We start from the raw sequence: 20,867 nt of genomic DNA on the forward strand, positions 1-20,867 counted from the left end.
TCTTAAGATATAAAAAAAAACAGTATGTGATAGATAATTTTAAAAAGTGTAATTTTCTCTTAATGACAAAACATTACGGAGCTCCTGATGTCATTTTTTGCAGATAATAAAATTTGCCATACCTTATCGTTTAATCATACTGCTTCTATAGCGTACCTTGCTTGTAATCTTAAATGCTGTAAAACTGCCATGTGTATGTGTGTGTGTGTGAGTGTGTGTGTGTGTGTTTGTGTGTGTGTGTGTGTGTGTGTCTGGCATTAACACAAAGGAGACCAGATGATGACATTCATAGACTTATAGACTCAACTCCTGGGGACACACTTGGATGGAGGCAATTAAAATGCCTGTCAGGCATTTGCTACCAGAAGCCCCTATGGCAAACTGCTAAATCCTAAGCCTGGGCTGCATCTTATTGTCAGTGAATGATGGCGGAGCTGGGTGGCTTGTCATCATTCTCGAACATTCTAAAGCTAGTGAGCGCTCTCTCCTGCTCCCACTCGCCTTATTTTCCTTTTCACCACTGCGGGGACTTTTTCTAATTTGCAGCTTCCCTTTTGCCGACACACACAGACAGGAGCCGGAGCTTGCAGACTGCGTCTGTCTAGAGCTCTCCGGAGAGCCAGCCCATGGAGATAATGCTCGTGGAGCAGGATTCTGCAGCAATACTCAAAGGCTAGGCTTAGCTGGTATTGCTCCCTATTCACTGGTAATGATTTGGGTGTTTGTTTGTTTTGTATTTTTTAATTACTTTGTTTTATTTTAATGCCTTTTTCAAAGACTATGTGTGCCGTGTGGGATCTCCAAGTGTAATGTTTAAAATTCTTTGTTGAGCTTCCTGAGAATCCAAGTGCTGCATCTTTTGTACTACTGATTCCAGGACATAGATTTATAATCTTATAGAAAGAACACATTTGAATACTGGTGAGTTATGATTTTTTCATATTCACTTAAAATGTCTGTCTCTATATGTACTTTTTTCTTTTGTCTTGTTTCGGTAGATTCTTCAGCTTCTCGTCTGTAACTGAGAAAACGTTGAATGGAAACCACTCAGTCAGAAAATTAAAAGGTACCAACACTTTTTTTTATGTTTGGATGTTTAAATGAGGGAAAATCAGGGATGGTTTGGAATGTTTTTATTTAAATTAATATATCCATAGTCGATCCTTTATCTTTAAACCTACATTGATCTTTGTTCATGGCAGATTAGAATGTGCTATGTAGAGAATGCCATTATCCAAGTCTGTTTTTATTAGGTGGTCTAAAGAATTATAAATTTTATCTATATTGTATCTTATTAACAAATATCAGTGAGTTACTTATTTATCATCATTGATGCCACTAAAACAAAACTGTCTAAAATTATCTACCTTTAAGGAAATTAAATAATATGAATTTAAAAGTACTATGTCAGTGATTCTGTCAGAGGGAATCCTGTGATTTTTTTTAATGGCTCTATGAAATGGCTTATGCTTACCAGGTAAAATGTGTGCTAGAGAAGAAAGCCAGGAATGACTCAGTGTTGTTGGATTTACACATAAAATATATTTTTTACTTCTTCACTGATTCTTGAGTCTTTAACAATAGATACATATAAAGACCAACCTTGTTAGCTTTGAAAAGAACTGATTTTAAGTTGTACTCTTTATTGGGCATAGACAGCGTAAGAGAGTAATCCTTCATCTTGCTATCAAAGCAGTTGAATTCATTGAGTTAAGGCCTTAGACCTTGCATAAAAATAACAATTCTCAAATTCAGATTCAGAATGTAGATTGAGTGGAGATGGCAGTTATAGATACTATGTTTTCTTTGATTTGTCAAGATTATTTTTTTCTTAATTTTAACCATAAAATCTGTATTTCTGTATTTGTAATTTGCCTTTAAAAAATGGAAGACATTTTCTGTGTTGCCGAGATCAATAGCATCTTTTCAATATTCCCTGGGCATTTGCATACTATGTCTCCTCCAGACTCTCAGTTGAAACATATTTCATGCAGTCAAATTAGGTTTTTGAAATTAGTTTTTATTTTACTTACAAAATGACTAAGGCTCAAATACCGATCCTGAATTACCAGAAGTTAGATTAATTTACACCTGTGAACATGAAGATTTGTAGCTGTGGCAGGAGACTAATGTATTGTTCTTGTTTAATTTTCTCTGCAGTGTGTAATTATGAGGGCTTAATCCATTCATTCCACAAGCACTTATTAAGTGCCTGGCTACTGGGGGTAGTTATTGTGGGAGAAAGGAAAGGGGCTGACACCACTATCACCAGACTCCAAAGTGCAGAAAGCATCACATTAAATTTTTGTATAAGAAAATGCTATTCAATAAATCAGTATATTAAAAAAATAGTATGATTTAAGATGATGGAGAAAATGTACAAAACTAGGCTCAAAGTTACGTGAAATAGATTGCATTTTTTCCCCCACTTACTCAGTAAGTGGAATCACATATGAAATACACAAACAGGACTTACTATCCCTTTTGGATATTGTAAAACCCTTGGGACCATTCTCTTTTTTCAGGTTTTACTCAGTGTGAGTGAAATATTTCAGGTTTGATGAGGAAAACTCATTTGGTATTTTTCCATTTACGAACCCATACAGTATCTATTTCATGGGAGGATTTGTTTCCTAATATTTAGATTCATTTGGCAACTCATTAATTTTGAACTTTTCAATGTTAACAGAATTGGAAAAGTATGAAGTTATGCAAACATTTTTATAAAAGTATTTAATATTTTATCGGTAGAAACTAATTATTCTTATCTAATTTATCTGGGCTTTGGGAAAGTGGTATATTACCTTACCAAGAGCTTCTTGATACCTTGGTGGTATATTACTTTACCAAGAGCTCTTGATTTCTAAGACTAATTTAGAATTTATCTAGGGGAGTCTTGACAGACTTTGTGTAATAAATTTACTCAACATCTACTTTATCTTCAAATGAAACTGGATAATTGCAATTGGAGGGATTCAGACATCTCTAGTTTTTTAAATATCATCTTTCATGACATAAGTTCATTTATTAAAATTTTGCTGATTTATTTTTTCATTTGTATCTTCAGCACATAGTGTAGTTCCTGGAACTTAAAAGTATAGGAAAGATTTATTTAATTACTTTATGGATAAATAGGTCCAGCATCATTTTCCACCATTATTTTTGTACTTGTTTTTAATGAAATTACATATCTGAAACAGAAATTTGGTATGTTTTTTATAGTAACCCAAACTATCCATTATATGTCTCTAATTAATAACGTAATGAATACCGGGCAGAAAATCAGGCAAACCATGTGCAGAAATTTCTCCAGGCTATATGGTAAAGAATTTTTCAAACCTAATACAAACCTTAGGTTTTCGGTTAAGATGGAAAGAATTTTTGAAATGTCCCCTTTCACTTTCATCAGCCAGGGGAAAGATGCCAAACTGCAGCATGAGCTTTGCTTTATGGACTTTGCTTCCTAAATACTACTCCCAGGCTTTGACATTGTTTATTGCTCTTCATGTCTTCAGCCAAGATTTTGCTGCAGTAGAGGGGTGGAGGCCTCTCTCTTCTCTCTCTCTCTCAGTCTCTCTTCCAATGTAATGCTTGAAATGATGTCATAGTCTTTTTAAATGCTTTGTTGTTCATTATGGACTAGTATGACATCATCTATCTATTTAAGGTATCAGTAAAGAAACTTCTAGAGCTATAATTGTACATAATACTATTCTTCCTTGTTTTATTTTATTGGTTATATATGTATAAATATATACACATGTATATATATATATATATATATATATATATATATATAAAACATGCCAGAAAGTATCCCAAACATAGGTCATCTCACTGAAGTTTTAGAGTCTGGGAGATTGATCTGGTCTCCATTTTATTCACACTCTGATATATATTACATTTTAAGATGTATATTACATTTATTGGAACTAACTTTATCCTTTATATGAATCCTTTATCCTTTATTACGAATGGAGATGTTACTGGTGCCCGCTCAAGCAAATTGATGAGTAATGGGATGTTAAGTGTTCAAGTGATCAAGTGAATATTATTACATTATGTTTAAAGAATAATGTAATAATTTAGAAAATTTTAAAATAAGTAAATGTGTGTTATTATGTTAGTCATATTACTGAATTTCATGATCTGTATAAGAAAGTTGGTCAGATAATTCAGCAGCTACAAATCATATCTAAAATTCACACATTGCAAATATTTTTAATTGAAATGATGGAAGAAAAATTTTAGATGATCAAAGTGAATAAACCAGGAAAAGTATCATATATAGTGCGAAATAACCAAAGGCTTGGTAATCACACAAATAGCACTAAGATCCTCAATTAGGAAAGGGTCAACATACTAAGAAAACTTACAAAACAGTAGATATAACAGAATAAGACAAGGATGTACACCAGGGCTCATTGGTGTACTGTAAGACACACATGTTTAATTTTTTCATGAACTTTGTATAGTAAAGTATTAATAATAACTGAAAATGGACTCAACAAGAAATATTTCAGGGAGGATGAGTCTTTTGAGTTGGAACTAAGGGTTGAATAGAAGTATTCAAGGGAGAGATAATGCATGGAATTGCTCCAAGAAGAATGAACAAGGTTAGCAATGAAACAAGAGGAAGTGAACATGCTTGGAAAGTTATATTGACTTCATTTATATTCTAGAGTGAGGACAAATGAAGGGTAGTCTTAGATGGTAAGGTCGGAAAGATAAAAGAATATTGTTTAGGATATACTATGTGAAATGACTAATAATCTACTCTTTGAAAATAGAAAGTGAAAAATTCCATTCTATTCAGCAGTATACATCAGAAGGAGCCTTAGGTCCCAAGTTGAAGAAATGTTTTCACTATTCAGTGAGATCTTTTTGAATGTATTTTGAAAAGGAAACCACTACGAACTCAACTTTGTTTTAAGATGACTAACTCTATAGCTCTATTTGGGAATGAATTAGAGTTATATGTGAGTGAGAGAATGTAGAGGAAATCATCAAACTTTGAAAGTTGTCATAGTGTAATTCAGGAAAAATTAAATAGTCAAAGTGGGTATTGACTACAAGGGGGCATTAAAAAAAGATGTTTCTGAGCCCAAATTGATGTTGAGTATAGATACTGATTAGTGGAGGAATTCAGAGGTGCCTCGAATATTTTAATTTGATAACTGGAAAAGTAAGGACATCTAAAAAGAGGCCTTTTTAAAAATTATCTCTAGCACACTGTCTAGTATCTATTACACCTGCAGAAATAGACAGCCAGTAATATGCTGACTAAATTAATAAGGTGTGAATGCAACATTGTGGCCAGTTTATGCCAATATGATGGATAGCTGTGGTAGACTGTCTAGAAAGAATACTGCCACATATGATCAGAATTGAGAGGACAAATTAGGGAGAGAGGATGTAAATCAAGAAAGATGGGTAGAGTACCAGAGTAAAAACTTTTTTTTTTTGGCCACACCTGCCAGTGCTCAGAGCTTATTTTCAGTTCTGTGCTCAGGATCTCTCCATGTGGGACTTGTGTGACAATATGGGGTGTTGCGGATTGAATCTAGATCTAATGCTTGCAGGGGAAGTTCCCTATCCACAGTACATACTATTGCTCCGGCTCCCAGGGTGAAAACTCTTGACAAGTGCAGACATGTAGGATGCCCGATGAAGGACAGAAACTGACAAAGTAGCAGGAAAATTGCCCTATAAAAACAAAGAAAGAACAGGTAACTTGATGGAAATTAAGGCTAAAACTCAAGCACTCCAGAAATAAAATGAAGAATGAGAATAAACAAAAGAATGTTGAATTCATTATTTATTTCAGTAATTTTTATGCCAGACACAGTAACAAGAAGTCTCTCAATGGAGATGTTACTGGGCCCGCTCAAGCAAATCGATGAACAATGGGAGGACAGGACAGGACAGGACAGGACAATTTTTAATAGAAAAACTAGGAAACATACTTTACTTTTAGACTCTGTAAAAGTTGGAATTGTATAAAGAAATAATAGATACATTTAAACAATTCAGAGGTTATGGCTTCCAAAACTGCCTTATTTCCTTTCATGTATTGCAGTTGTTTATATAATCAGGAACAAAAAAAGTTCATTTTTAATTCTTCCCCTGCCTTTTTTTAATCCACTCCAGATTTTGATCATCCCTTACAACATTTTGTCCTTGTGTAATATTCTATTGTATTAACACTGAAAATTTTTGTCAGTTGATCCAGCTATTCATGGCCATCGATGTGCTTTCATAGAATAGTTTGCACATAAATCTTACTTGATATTCCAGACTCTTTTCATCGACTATCTCCTAATAGAATCATTGTATGCTGTGTTGTCAAATTACTAACTACATGTAATTTGGTGGTTTCAAAATAAGACTCAGTCTTCCTCCAAAAGAGGAGGAATTTTAGGTTGTGTTAGTATCTGCTGTGGTTTATTTTGGCCCTGTGACCATCTCATCAAGTCTTTATGATTCTGTTATCTCCAACTCACAAATCACTGAGATTGTATAAGTCTCTAAGGCTAGATTTGAACTTGAATCTGACTTTAAATAAGTCAGATTGTTGGAGAGAAACAAGATTTTTAATGGATATATAAAGATAGGGAGGCATTAATCAAATGTAATTAAGAGGTTCAGGACTCAAAAGTAGAAAAAGATCATGTGTAGGGTAGGAAAGGTGTTGGGGCTGTGCTCTGTTAATAAGCCAGGGAGAAGGGCTGAGAGAGAGAGAGAAAGAGAGAGAGAGAAAGAGAGAGAGAGAGAGGGAGGGAGGGAGAGAGCGCAATTGTTCTAAATCTATGTGGTATGTAAATAGAAGGATCAATTTATGTAACCAGATTCTAGTGGAAAGGAGATAAAGGGTACAGACAAAGATTTAGACCTGACAACTCAAATTAATCTTCCCTATTGATAAAAAGCAAGAGAAAGGGAATAAGAGCTTTCTTATTGCTAAAAGAAAGATACAGGGGACTTTAAATATTTGAAATTTATCTCATACTGAGAAAAATTCATGTGTCCACACAGTGAATATTTATTGAACACTAATCCTATATCCTTTTCCTGCCCTTTCAGAACTTTACTTCTAGAGAGGAGAAATTATCTGCAGGTAAACAACACATACAACTCAAAGATTACTCAGGCAGCTGTGCAGGGAATGAATGTTTAGTGGGGCAGGGGTCAGACCTGTGAGGTAAGCTTTCCAAACTTTCAAACAGAAATGAATCAACTGGAGGTTTTATTAAAGGGCAGACTCTGAATCAGTAGGATTAAGGATTATCTTGAGAGACCAGTTTTTTAAAAATTTTTTATTAGTGAAACACAATGAGGTACAGTTGTAGACTTACAAATTTTTGTGCTTGGGTTTTAGTTATACAATGATCAAGTACCCATCCCTCCACCAGTGCCCATTTTCCACCCCCACTGATCACAGTATCCCTCCCCCCCCCCCCACCCCCTCCACCCTTCCTCTCTGGCAGGGAATTCCCTTTTGTTCTCTCTACTTTTGGGTGCTGTGGTTTGCATTGAGTGGCAATCATGTTCGGTCTATATAGACTACTTTCAGCATGCATCTCCCATTCTGGGAGGATCCTCCCGACACCTTTATTTGGTGCTCCCTTCTCTATCTGAGCTGGAGAGGCTAAATTTTAAGAAAACCTCAGGTGATGTTGATGTTGCTGGTCCATGGAAAACACCTTCATTAATAGAGGAGTTTAGAAGGTGGATGTCCAGGAGAAAGAAATTAAAAACAATTAGGGCAATTGCTAAGATTAAATCAGACATGAGTCCCTTTATTTGTGAAGCAGTTCTATGTACCACTATGATGGTAAGAGGAAATTATTCCTTTTCAGTTACAATTTTTTTCAATTCTAGTCAGTGATTTTATGAAAAACTCCTTAAACCAGCCCCAACGGGCTACCAACATTTCTTATTTTCTGCTCATGCTCACTGCCTATTATGCTGTATAATGAATTCTTGTGGTTCAGGTTTGCAGATGTAATTGGTATAATACTTTGCCAACTTCTTAAATCTAATTCTGTTCTCTGCTTCCTGATTTCATGGGCTTTTAACCTTCTCTTTGTCTGGATGTTTAGCTGAGCAGAGGCCTGCTAAAGTTTCTAGTTCGAGGGACCTAGAGATGATATGTTAAGGCGTTTACCTTGAATGCCTAAGATCCTGATTCCATCCTTAAAATCTCGTATGGTACCCCAAACATACACAGGAATGACTCCTGATCACTACTGGGTGTGGCCCCTGAGTCTCCCCCAAAAAATAAATTCTCCATCTTCATATCTCCCTAGATCTTGACTTTGATGACATTCCTCTGAACTTAGTAGTAATAGTAACACTCCAGGTTATCACAACTGGTCTTGTTGCAATCCACGTCCTAATCCAAACCTAGGAGACTCTGCAGAAGTCACCTGGGACTAGTGAGGATAGATTCTGATAGAAAGGGTGAATCATTTCCCTTTGATACACTGTTTTGGTGATAGCAGCATGCATGCCCCTGAAGAATGCTTATGTTTTTGGACTGTTAGTGTCCACAGAGGTCTGTGTTCACAAGAAACTCTTGTAAGGTGTTGCTTTTCTGCATCCAGTACTAGATTCTAATTCCTATCCTCTCTAGAACTACATAAGATATATTCTCATGATTACTAGAATTCATCTCCTTTAAACACAAGATGAATTCTAGTAATCATGAGAACACCACAGATGTATAATGTGCACTTAAGCTGCTCATCTCTGATAGATGAATACACCACATGTTTGGTTTCTCAATTTCTTATATATTTTATAGCTGCACTGTACTTTGTGAAGGGACTCAAGCGTTGTCACACTGAATGTAATAATATTTTCATAAATTGACCGCTCTGCCTGTGTCCTTTCACCAATTGTTTACTAGTCGAATCTTAGAGTAGCAGTAGATAATCCTGATTTTCTTGAGAAAACAAATTCAGCCTTTTTTCTAGGGAAAAAAAAGAAACAACTCTAAATTCAGTCCTCATATTTGGGGAATTCCTTTGGCACTGTCTCAGATGGTTTGAATTAACCTCCTTCAGATTCTATCCTGGTGTTAATGACTCTGGATTATGATCATTTAAAGTAGCCGGATGTGAATTGATTCACATCTGGTAATTGTTAAAGCAGGTACTCTGTTTAACACATTACAATCAAAATATACTCTTCAAAATGTGTAGGAATGATGTTTATGAAATTATTTCATTTTCGAAAAATATTTATACTCAGTTACCTGTAAAAATATTTTCTTGCTCATTGTAGGGTATTCTCATAATAAGATTAAAGGGTTATGCATACAGAGAAGGACATTATGGAGGCACTAAAAACTCATACGTGGTACCTAGGAGTGAATGGTTAATACAGTTGTGAAGAAGATTGCTAGTGAATGTGTGATATTTAAAATCTAAAAATAATATAACTTGGAGCTGAAGCAATAACACTGTGGGTAGGGTGTTTGCCTTGTGTGGGGCTCACTCAGGTTCTATCCTGTGCTCCCCTTATTTTCTCTGGAACACACCTGAAGTGATCCCAGAGAGAAGAGCCAGGAGTAAGCCCTGAGTACCACCTGGTGTGCCCCCCTCCCCTGACTATTCTTAAAATGATGGGGATAAAAATTCCCCAAATGATTGCTTTGTAATATCTTTTTGGCAGTTACAGAAATGTAACAGTGCAGACAAGTTTAAATCATACAAGGTATCATGTTAAGAAATTGTAATTAGATGGTCGTGCTTTTCCTCCACACAGGTGGATAGTCCAGCAGATAAAAAGAAAATTAAAGATGTAATAGAGATAGATTAATTTATACAGTTTCAATTTGACTCCCTTTGTATGCTTACAAAAATACCCAAGATATAGACTTTGGATTATAAAATTGCTGAAGCAGTGTAACCAGTTACATTTAGACTGCCAGAAAAAAAATTATTTTGTATAACTTTTTAGTTATACTAAGAAGATAAAATAGTTTTATATTCTATAATAGTTTTATAATAGCTTTATATTCTAAAGCTCATAACAGGTACTGGTATGGCAGTGGCATATCTTGTTATATTTATTGAAAGTGAGAAAACTTAAATTGGAAAAAGCCTAATATCCTTCTCCAATCAGTCATTAATAAATGGCTGACCTGAGGCTCATAGTCTCATTCTAACTCCAAAGCCTTTAATTTCTACTGTATGTTGCCATGACATATAAAGAATTGTATTGTTCTAAATATCAAATATTTTAATAATTTTCTGACTTGATTGCTAAAATAAAGAACCATTCCAAGAAAACTATGATTTCCAATGAATGGATTCCTCTCGTCTCTCGACTCCTGCCCTTTTGAAGCCCAGATTAACTTGGCATATAGTTCAGTAAATACTAGTAAAAATAAAAGCTATTAATGAACTAATTTTAAATATTTTAGTGTGCAAAGGTAATTGTCTAAATATATCACAAAAAATATCTTACTGATTTAAAAAGTATTTAATAGACAAATAGATTAATAGGAATCCATACTGTAGTTTTATCGATCATGATCACGATCATCCTGTTGTTCGTCAATTGCCTCAAGCAGGCACCAGTAACATCTCCTTCGTCCTAGCTCTGAGATTTTAAAAAGTGCCATATTCAAGGCTCTTTCAGGGTTAGGAGAATGAGACCCATCATTGTTACTGGTATTTGGCATATTGGGTACACCACGGGGAGTTTGCCAGACTCTGCCGTGTGGGCAGGTTACATTCGGTGGCCTGCCAGGTTGTCCAAAGTAAGAATAGTAAGTAGTTTTATATCTCATAGAATTTTTAGCAAGTTGATAACTCATCCCAAACCCAGGAAAGCAAAGAAAAGGGTAAACAATTTAGAAAGTTAGATTGATGGAAAAACAGTTTTGAAAGCTTACATTGAAGGAATTGGAGATACAGTACAGGGCTAAGGTGTTTGCTGTCCATATGTCCAACCCTGGTGTGTTCCCTGGAAATAGTTGTTGCTATTCTCCTCCTCCACAACCACATCCCTAATGCTGCCAGGAGTGATCCATGAGCACTGCTGGACATGATCTCAAACCTTATCCCTCCCAAAAATATTGCACTTTAAAGCAAGCATTATGATTTAACTCTTACTATGATAGGAAGTTAAAGAATTTTAAGGCTGTAGCTTAAGGAATTTTAGTAGGAAGTTGTGGATCCTGGTTCAGATCTCAGATATAGAAAGGGAAAATGAAATAATATAGGAAGAACATGATAACCTCAGCTGCTGTTGAACAGAACAAGGAACAGTTAGATATCTCCGAAACAAACACTAAGAGAAATTGGTCCATGAGGCTTTCTGTCCTTCAAATTCTCATTTCTACTACCCTCATCCAACTGCCCAATCAGGCTACAGTTACGGAAATGCTTTCCTCTATCTCCTTGTCCTAAACTCTTCACTTCTTTTTATCTCCCAGACAAACTATAATACTATAAAATTAAAAACTATAAAACCATATTGCTACCATTTCTACCCTCCTGTTCTCTTCCATTGGCTGATTTGCTATCTTGGGTCAGAGTGATCAATGATTATAAGAATGGCTACCCAGATGGAACTATTTAAATTAGTTAAGAATCAAAAGGAAAAAAGAGTGAAATTCTCTTCTCTTTCTCCAACCAGCCATTTCAAGTGTTCCAGAGCCCCGTTATTTTATGCAACATTACATGTTCTGGTACATTTCCATCATCACAGTTCATTGAACTGTAGGGCGACACTCTGGAGTGTTACCAGACTCCTGATCTGGACCCAGAACTTGCCCCCACTCCTTGTCTCTGTATATCTTGGGTATATGCCCTCCACTCTGCACAATTCTCCTCATTTCTTCCTCTCCATCACTACAGTTATAGTTAAATGAATAATAGCTCAAGTTTGTTTATTATGTGCAAGTTATATAACTTTTATCCCTAGATCATTAATAAAGGAGAGATTTTTTTTTTAATTCTTTCACAGAAGAGGAAGATAGGGCCTCATAAAAGTAAGTGCTTTCATAACTGTACTTTTTTGACCTGTTTTTTTTGTTTTGTTTTGTTTTGTTTTGTTTTCTCTTTTTTGAGCAGGGCAAGGCCTCAAATCATTACATCTTCATCTTGTTCTCACAAACACTGTAGGAATGCACAGGGTCACCCAGGAGCCAAGCACGCTTGAGATTTGCACTGTGTCTGTGGTTCTTAAGAGCAAGGGCAAGTCACCTTTTTGCCTGTGGTCTTCTGGAAGTGTCCAGAGACATTTTTCATTGTTTATTTGTTTTTAGGTAAATCTGGCAATGCTCTGAGGTTTCTCCTTGCTCCTCACTCAGGAATTATGGTACTGAACCTGGGTATGCTGTATGCAAGGAAAGTGCCTTACCTGCTGTACTATCTCTCCCTCCATTCCCACTGGAGATTTTTTTTTACCATCCTAATTTGGGAAGAGCTCCTGACATCCTAATCAAAGATGCCCCTAACTATTCCCACAACAGATTTCACTGAAACAAAGAATTATAATGCTTAAAGTGTCAATAGTGCTAAGGTTATTTGTTTTCTATCTTCTTCCCTGTAGCACTGTACTCCCGTTGTTCATCGATTTGCTCAAGCGGGCACTAGTAACTTCTCCATTGTGAGAATTGTTACTGTTTTTGGCATATTGAGTACGTCACGGGGAGCTTGTCAGGCTCTGCTGTGTGGGTGAGATGCTCTCAGTAGCTTGCCAGGCTCTCCAAGAGGGACAGAAGAACTGAACCTGGGTCGGCTGCGTGCAAAGCAAACGCCCTACCCGCTGTGCTATCATTCCAGCCCACGGTATTCATTCAATTTTTTATTCATTCCAAAATTAACATTGAGGATTATAGCACCCCAGAACATGGAGCTCTTTGTGACATGGAGCCTTTTCAGTCAGATGACAGACGTTTCCAAACAGCCGCCATTCATTTACCATAGAAGGGAATTCCTAATGCTACAAAACTGTTATACAAAAACTTGGAGACTCAGGTAAATATGAAATAGTTGATCAGCAGATTTCATCAACTGTTTGTTGCTCTTAAGCAGGCACCTTAAAACTTAGAACTACATGATGGGTACTCGATCATTGTATAACTGAAACCCAAGCACAAAAATTTGTAAGTCTACAACTGTACCTCATGGTGTTTGACTAATAAAAGCTAAAAATAATAAAATAAAATAACATGGTAGCAAAAACAACAACAGCAACAACAACAACAAAAACTTAGAACTACCAGGTTCCTAGGTGCCATAGGGGAGAGGGTACATGCAAGGTACAAATCTGAACCCAGGCACCACATGGTCTTGCTGAACACTGCAGGACCCCAACAGAAGCATCCCCTGGCAGCTGGGCTGGCTGAGTGTAGCATCTTCCCTAAGAATTAAAAATATAAAACTATGGAGACAGTGTTTTTCAACTGCAATTTTTCTAATGCCTGGAGACTACTTGAAAACTGCTTACCAAAGTGTATACGTGCTACATACATTTTTTTAAAGCAGTGAATTTATTGTTCTTTCAACTCTTTACTTGCACATGATTTGTAATGATTGTCATTTTCTAAGAATTCTTCTGATTATAATTATCATTTGAGGGGGGGCAGAGCATACCCAGCTGCACGGGGTACAGTTCCAGGGGGAGTTTCTTTGGATGGGGTATAAACACCAGGCACCCACACAGCAAACATGTGCTTTGAGTCTTTGGAACATTTCTCTAAGCCCATGATTATCCTTGTAGTTGTAAATAATAGTTTAGGATCATAACTTTAGGCAGCATTGATCATTTCCTATAATGAAAGTGGACAGTATAGAACACTGATAAAGTTTCTCCTTTTTACCACTGTACATATTTTCCCCTTCATTTAAATTGCATTTGAGTTGATAACATTAATTTCTATTTGATTTTCATAGTTTCATAAGTAGCACAGAAGAAAGAGGTTGATCAATACATATATGTACTTACTGTGTCCAAGTAACAATTTCTATCCAGTCAGATGCCCTTTAGGTTGCTCCTCCACTGTGGTGACTCCACGTTCACTTGCTGGTACCACAAGTTGTTAATGTTCACTTGTATATTAATGAATATATTTTCCTGGACCTGTGACCAGCATTTCTCTTAAGATCTTATTCAAGGCAAGATATAGACTCATCATTTCTATGATGCCATTGCTTCTCTGCCTTTCTATTCAACAGAATAGATATGAAATAGATATTTTAAAATATCACTAGTTCATATTGATATCTCTAGTCAAATCTTTTACCGTAAGAGTCTTTCTTGCTTTCCCTTCGTCAGAATTGTTTTAATTCTCCCTAAAGCAAGAACCTTTATGCACAGCAGAAGCATTTTCAGTCATGTAATTTTGCAGTCTTTTATATTGTCATTTTTATGTTCTGTTGCTGTAACTAAATTGCATATGGTTCAAGTTGATTCACAAAAGCAACCTGGCTCAAACAGCATTTACTATTATGCTAATGATAGCATATTTCATGATGGAATCAGTTAATGTTCACTGAATCACCTGGAAGTAAATGTAGAGGAGGTACTTGCCTTGCATGCATCTGCATCAGCCTACCCTGGTTTGATTCCGTGGCATTTGCGTCGGCACTGTATATGTTCTCCCATGCACAGCCAGAACTTACTACTAAGCACAGAGCCAGGAATAGCCCCTGAGCACCACTGAGTGTGGCCCCAGTCTCCTCATCCTTCTCTTCCCCAAATAGGAGAATATTTTCAGTGTCAAGATTCAGTGACTGTCATTTCTTGTATCCTTGCTTGTTTCTTATCATCTAATGTCATCACACCATCTGTAAAGTAGCAAATGACAGAGTCCCCAGTTTTGGAGACCCTATCACCTTCATTATAGCTTCATAGTTTTCCCTCCCAAAGCATTCAGTGCTCAACCATTGTGATGCAGAAAATGTTACTGTCACTGTCACTGTCCTCCTGTTGTTCATCAGTTTGCTCGAGCAGGCCCAGTAATGTCTCCATCATGAGACTTTGTTGTTACTGTGTTTGGCATATGTCAATGGCAGTAAATTAATTGGCACAACTATGTTCCAAGAAAATTCATTCACAGCAGCCAGAATTGGCTGTATTTGGTCTGAAGTTCGCTGGGCTTAACAGGTTCTGTGATTACAATTCTCTTTTGCCTGGATGTCATTTTTTTTTATTATATTCTTTGCTTTAACTAGAGTTTCTTCTAATGATGTTGATTCTTATGTGGCTGGTTACTGATAAACTTCAGCCCTTTCATGTCTCAAATCATGAATTCATTTAGTATACATAGTTAATTGGTTATGCAGTCAGTAAGCAGTTTTGCTTCATTATATTTTAGCATCAAAGGGTTATGGACAGTAAATCTGATTTATTCTTCTGATTTATTTTTGATTTTTCTCCCTTTTAACAAGTTTTAGAAGTTATTTTAATTTCAAAAGGGTACATCTAGATGAACAGCTTTATTGATCTATTTGGAAATAATGACACTTTAAATGATGTCTTGTAACTTAGAGCAGTTCTCTTCGATTTGATTTTATTATTATACTTCATTCATTCTGCAATTAGGAGATTCCTATTGATAAATGCTGGATCTCCGGAATCAACCAATTACATATGCTTTTTTTTTTGTTATTTTCTCTTCTCTTCATCCTACAAATTTTCTCTTATTCTTTTTAAGGGGCTACACCTGAAAATAGGTCCATAGGTGATAGAAGTCATAAGGGCCTCATCAGCAGGGCTGGAGTGGAGAGGCTAGTGGTGGAAAGGATCAGAGTGGGGCTTCTCACATGCTCAGCATGTGCTCTGTCACTTGAGCAGTTTCCTCTGCTCCTTCCTTCTTTTTCTAATTAGATGAATTATTATTTGCCATCAGCCCTGCAAATTCTATTTTTAATCAATTCACTGAATTATTTAGTTAAATGATCCTATAAGCAGTTCTAGGAATATGTTTTTTTTTAACATTTTCCGTAATTCCTTTTTTAAAGGAACTTCATCTTAATTTCCTTTAAAAAAAGGAAATTATTAAAGTATAATATGCATTATCCTCTCAAACTATTGTGAGCAAAGTATTTATCTTTGTAAGTTCTCTGTTGTTTCCCGAATCACATTTATTTTGTTCAGGAGTCATTTTGAAAAGTGTTTTGTTATTACTCATATTGTTGGCTTTTCTCAAATGTTTTGATTATTTTTATTTTAAATGAATAGAATCAGGGTGAGGATCACAGGCAGCTATTATAAAGTCCCTCTGGCAGGGTGAAGATTTTTACCCCACTTCCCCGTGAATGCAGATTTGGGGTAGGGAATAGCGTGAATGATGAAATAGGCATCCGGGGAGAGGCATGGAGGTAGAATGAGCAGTAAGCAGGTTCGAATCTTCCCAATTTCTCACCAAGTTTCAGTTCTGCATGGCATTAATTTGCACTAGCATTCCAAAATGATTACCTGCTTTTACCAAAGACAAATTTTTGTTTTCACTCTTGGAGGCAAAAGCTTCTCCCGGCAACGGATGATGTAGCTATATGGGAGAAGAAAGAGTCACAGGCTTTTGGACTGTCTTAACAGGGTGCCATGATTGTCCTTTCCCCTTCAGTTCTGTATTCCAAGTTCTTCTAGATGTCCTTGGGCTGATCCTGCAATTAGTCCAGCTGCCTCTGGCAGCATAGTCCCTCCAGGGTTCTTTGTTTCTCTTTCTGTTTCAGCTGATCTGCATGGCTTTCTTTCTTTGTTTGTTTTGTTGTTTTTATTGATTTGAGATTTTGTGATTTACAATACTGTTAGTGATGGTTTCTCATGCACGTAATTACAACACCATGCCCATCACCAGTGTACCCACCTTTCTTCCCCAACGACCCCCATAGCTCACCCATTTAGCCTCCCTTTGCCTACCACCCCCAACTCAACAGTTTCCTTTGGCCTGTCATTGCCATCTTGCTATGTGTCTTTAAGTCCCATAGTTGAGAAAGATCATTCTGTATATATCTCTTTCCTTCTGACAGGCTGACTTCACTCAGCATATATTCTCATTCCATTGTAGTTGCTGCAAATTGCATGTTTTTTTTCTTTCTTAGAGCTGCATAGTATTCCATTGTGCATATATACCACAATTTCTTGATTCATTTATCCGTATTTGAGCATTTGGATTGTTTCTTTGTCCTGGCTATGATGCTAAGAGTGGCAGTGAACATAGATGTGACTATATCCTTGTTGTGTTTGGAGAATAGATGCCAATAAGTGACTACACATCCGCAAGGGATCATTATTTAAATGATTATTAGGAGAAAGAAGAAGTGTGTGCTCTCATCTTCTTCAATGGGTATATTTAATTTTTTTGTCTGAATTTTAATAACATTAATATATATTTATTCTGTACTATTGTGCTTATATTCTTCCTTTGCTGTTTATAAGCTAGTTGGAAATTTTTTTCTCCTGGGCATTTTCTGCAAAATAAAAATGATATTTGATTTTCAAAGTTGAAATGGAACTTACAAATGCATGCTGTTAGATTTAAAATGAAATAGAAATATAAAAAATCTTTTTTATATTTAAAACTGTGTCATAAACCCAAGTAACTAAACTTGTACCCATAGTTATATGAAAACCCCTTCATTGCACAAGAGGAATTGCAAACATACTAAATGAAGACTAAAACCAAAACTGATATTCTCTCTGCTCTAGAAATTACAGATTTCTAGCAGTAATAAAATGAGCAGTTAATCATAGACATATTTTTCACCTAATGAAAAGAATATAAATATATTAAAGTGAAAGTGATTATTGTCTATTAAATATGAATTTGAGGTTTGGCACATAACTGTGCATCATGCTTTTGCTTGGCAAAAATAAGGAATGAATATTTGTAATTGTGAATATAATTGCTTATTAACTGCCACAAGATATTCCTTATTTCATGTGGCTGTCGCTAATTGGTTGTTTCTGTTCTCTCAGTGAAGCTAGGACATCAAGCATTTAGCAAAAATATTATTAAGAATAACACAGATAGAGACATAGTACAAAGGTTAAGTTGCTTCTCTCACAGATGGCCAATACTGGTAGACCCTGAGCACCACATATGATCCCCTAAGCAACACCAGGCAGCTAGAGCACAGAGTTAGGAGCATGTAAGTGTGTGAGTCCAGTTGGATTTGGCCAAAAACCAAACAAACAAAATAGAATACTAAAATAAATAGAAGAAATGTTAGGAGAAAATTGAATGTAGAGAGGAAATGAGTCATAACAATCATTGACTTCAGTGTATTTGGAAACCATTTGTAGATGATAGATAAAACAGATTTTGGCCTGAGTTATTAAAACTGAACTTCTGGGGCCAGAGAAATAATGGGAGGTTAAGACACTTGCCTTGCACATGACTGACCTTGATCCAAATTTTGATACTGCCTATGATCCCCTAACATTGGCCAGGAGTAGCCTGAACAAGAGCTAGGAGTAAGCCCTGAGCACACCTGGGTGTGGTCCAAAAAGCAAAATTTTTAAAAAATAAAATCACCCAAACAACAACAACAAAAAAAATGGGGCATCTTGTTTATAACATTTTTCCATAAAACCAAGCTGAAAACACATTTAAATATACAGCATATAAACAAATCAGTATAAATGTATGCTGAACGGTGCATATATGGTGCAAAGCATTTTGCTGTTTGGCTATTAATTCTTATTTCTGCATGCAGTTATCACATCCTAAAGTTGAATGTCTGTAGAGGATAAGTCACCAGTCCTAGTAAAATGTTAATAGATCTAAAGACATCACATACCTTCAATTTAAAGCCTCATGCAAAGGAATGTGAATAAAATGCTTTTGTCTGAGTTTTTATGACTGCTATTAAAAGAAAAGGAAATGAAACTATAAACAACCATGCTCAAATAGTGATGAAGCTGAGACCGCTTTGTATAATGCCATATTTATTGTTGGGGAAACTGTTTAATTTACCCTGCCAATCTAGATTGTAATTAAGGTTTAAAAAAAAAAGTACTTGAATGGGAACGATTTTCTTGCATGCAGTGAACCCATTTCCATCCCCAGGGCTCTGTATATTCCCCAAGCACTGATCCCTGAGCACAGCTGGATATGGCCCCCCAAACAAACAAAACCCTATTTGGACCCTTGCATTTTCATTTGTCTTGATTTTCTGTGTAATGAGATGCTATAATTTATATTGTTTTATTATTGTTTTCTTTCTAATCTAACCCTAAGTATTCCTGTGTTATAGATTATTTCCCCCCAAATTATCTCTTCATTCCTCAGTAATCTTAAGACCCTCTTGCGTTTTAGGGATTTATGGTTACAGGAACAAGCGAGTAAGATTCACATTCCAGCCTCTTACGTAGCTGGCTGTAACCACATGAATAAGTTCAGACTAGTGTGATGTGAACGAAAGTTGTGGGTAAGACTTTTGTCAGCTGCCCAAATGGAAGGCCAGTGTTCTTCAGCATCTGCCTCTCTGCTTTTGCAAATTCAACTGAACTACTAGAGCTCCAGCAGCTGGTTTAAATATGAGATAATCCTGTAATAAATGTCTTTATTAGTTATGCCACTTCATTTAAGGTTTTTCTGTTATTTACAATCTACCCAACTCATTATTTGTACAACTTTCCAATTTTAATTTATTTCCAAGCCTCAGAAATGTTATAAGTACCATGGTTATTTGTGTTATGAACAGCTATATTTACAATAGCTACCTAGAGGCCATAGATATATTTCAGTGGGTAATAAGGCATTTTCCTTGAATGTGACTGACCAGGATTTGATTCCGAGCACCACAAATGGTCCCCCAAGCACTGATAATATAGATCCCAGAGCAAAGTCAATGAGTAATCACTGAGCACTACTTTGCATGACCCTCCCCATAAAAAATAAAAACTATCTACAATATAGCAGTCTAATCAGTTACCAAGTTCTCTTGGTTCTTCTTGCTAATCATGTTTCAGATCTATTCATTTTTCAGGTCAGAGTGATACTACAGTGGGTAGAGTGTTTTTCTTGTATGTGGCCGACCAGGTTTGGTTCTCGGCATCCCTGGGCACTGCCAAGAGTCATTCAGGAGTGCAGAGCCAGGAGTACAGGAGTAACGCCTGAGCATTGCTGGATGTGAATATCTCCCCTCCCCCCAAAAGAAATATATTCTGTAGAATATAATTTCTGGTCATCTTTGATCTCGAGTGCAACAGTTTTTCATATCGGTTGTTGCTCCATGCAGACCACCAACCATCTAGTAGTTGGATCCACTTTTTAACAATGTAATCTAATCATGGTATTCCTGTGCTTCAAATCTAGTTTTTTTTATCTAAAGTCGCAAAGCTATAATCTGCTACTGGGCCATCTATCATCTGGCCCCTAACTCTCTCTGAGTTTATTGCCTTGGTGCTATTGTACGTATGTTCCCCCATTTACCGAGAACCCTTTCTTGGTCCTCCTTTCCAGGTACCCCTCCATCCTCCACTTCCCTGCCACTTACTCAAGTCCTGCTTACTGATTGTCTCAGATTTCATAGTTCTGCCTTCTCCTGGCTGCTGGTTTAAGAAGGTCCTCACATTGCATACTCCCATAGTAATACCTGAACTTCCTCACATATTTACCAGCTTGATACATGTCTCCCCCAAAACATTAGAATTTCCATGAGTTTCTTTTCCTTGCTAGAATCTCCAAAGTTATTTCAAAGACCTTAGAAAGTAGGTGCTAAAAAAACCATTGTGTGTGTGTGTGTGTGTGTGTGTGTGTGTGTGTGGTGGGGGGAGGGGATACTTGAGGGAGAGGGTTGCACCTAGCAATGATGAGGGACTATTCCTGTGCTCAGTGACCACATGTGATACCATAAATTGAGTGGAGGTTGGCCACATGCAAGCCAAGTGCC

At 36.4% G+C, this 20,867-nt stretch overlaps 1 protein-coding gene across 13 annotated transcripts in view; it reads left to right on the forward strand.

Moving 5' to 3' along the window:
• Positions 1 to 996: 996 nt before the first annotated feature.
• Positions 997 to 20,867, forward strand: part of MAP2 (microtubule associated protein 2) — a 176,245-nt gene continuing 156,374 nt past the window's right edge. For all 13 annotated transcript variants that reach the window (XM_056111854.1, XM_056111842.1, XM_056111846.1 and 10 more), the window contains exon 1: positions 997 to 1,066. The gene's annotated coding sequence lies outside the window, so the exon portion shown is untranslated. The remainder of the gene's footprint in view (positions 1,067 to 20,867) is intronic.

The sequence above is a fragment of the Sorex fumeus genome, unplaced genomic scaffold, assembly GCF_029834395.1.
Source record: "Sorex fumeus unplaced genomic scaffold, SorFum_2.1 ptg000014l, whole genome shotgun sequence".
NCBI classification, from domain to species: Eukaryota; Metazoa; Chordata; class Mammalia; order Eulipotyphla; family Soricidae; genus Sorex; species Sorex fumeus.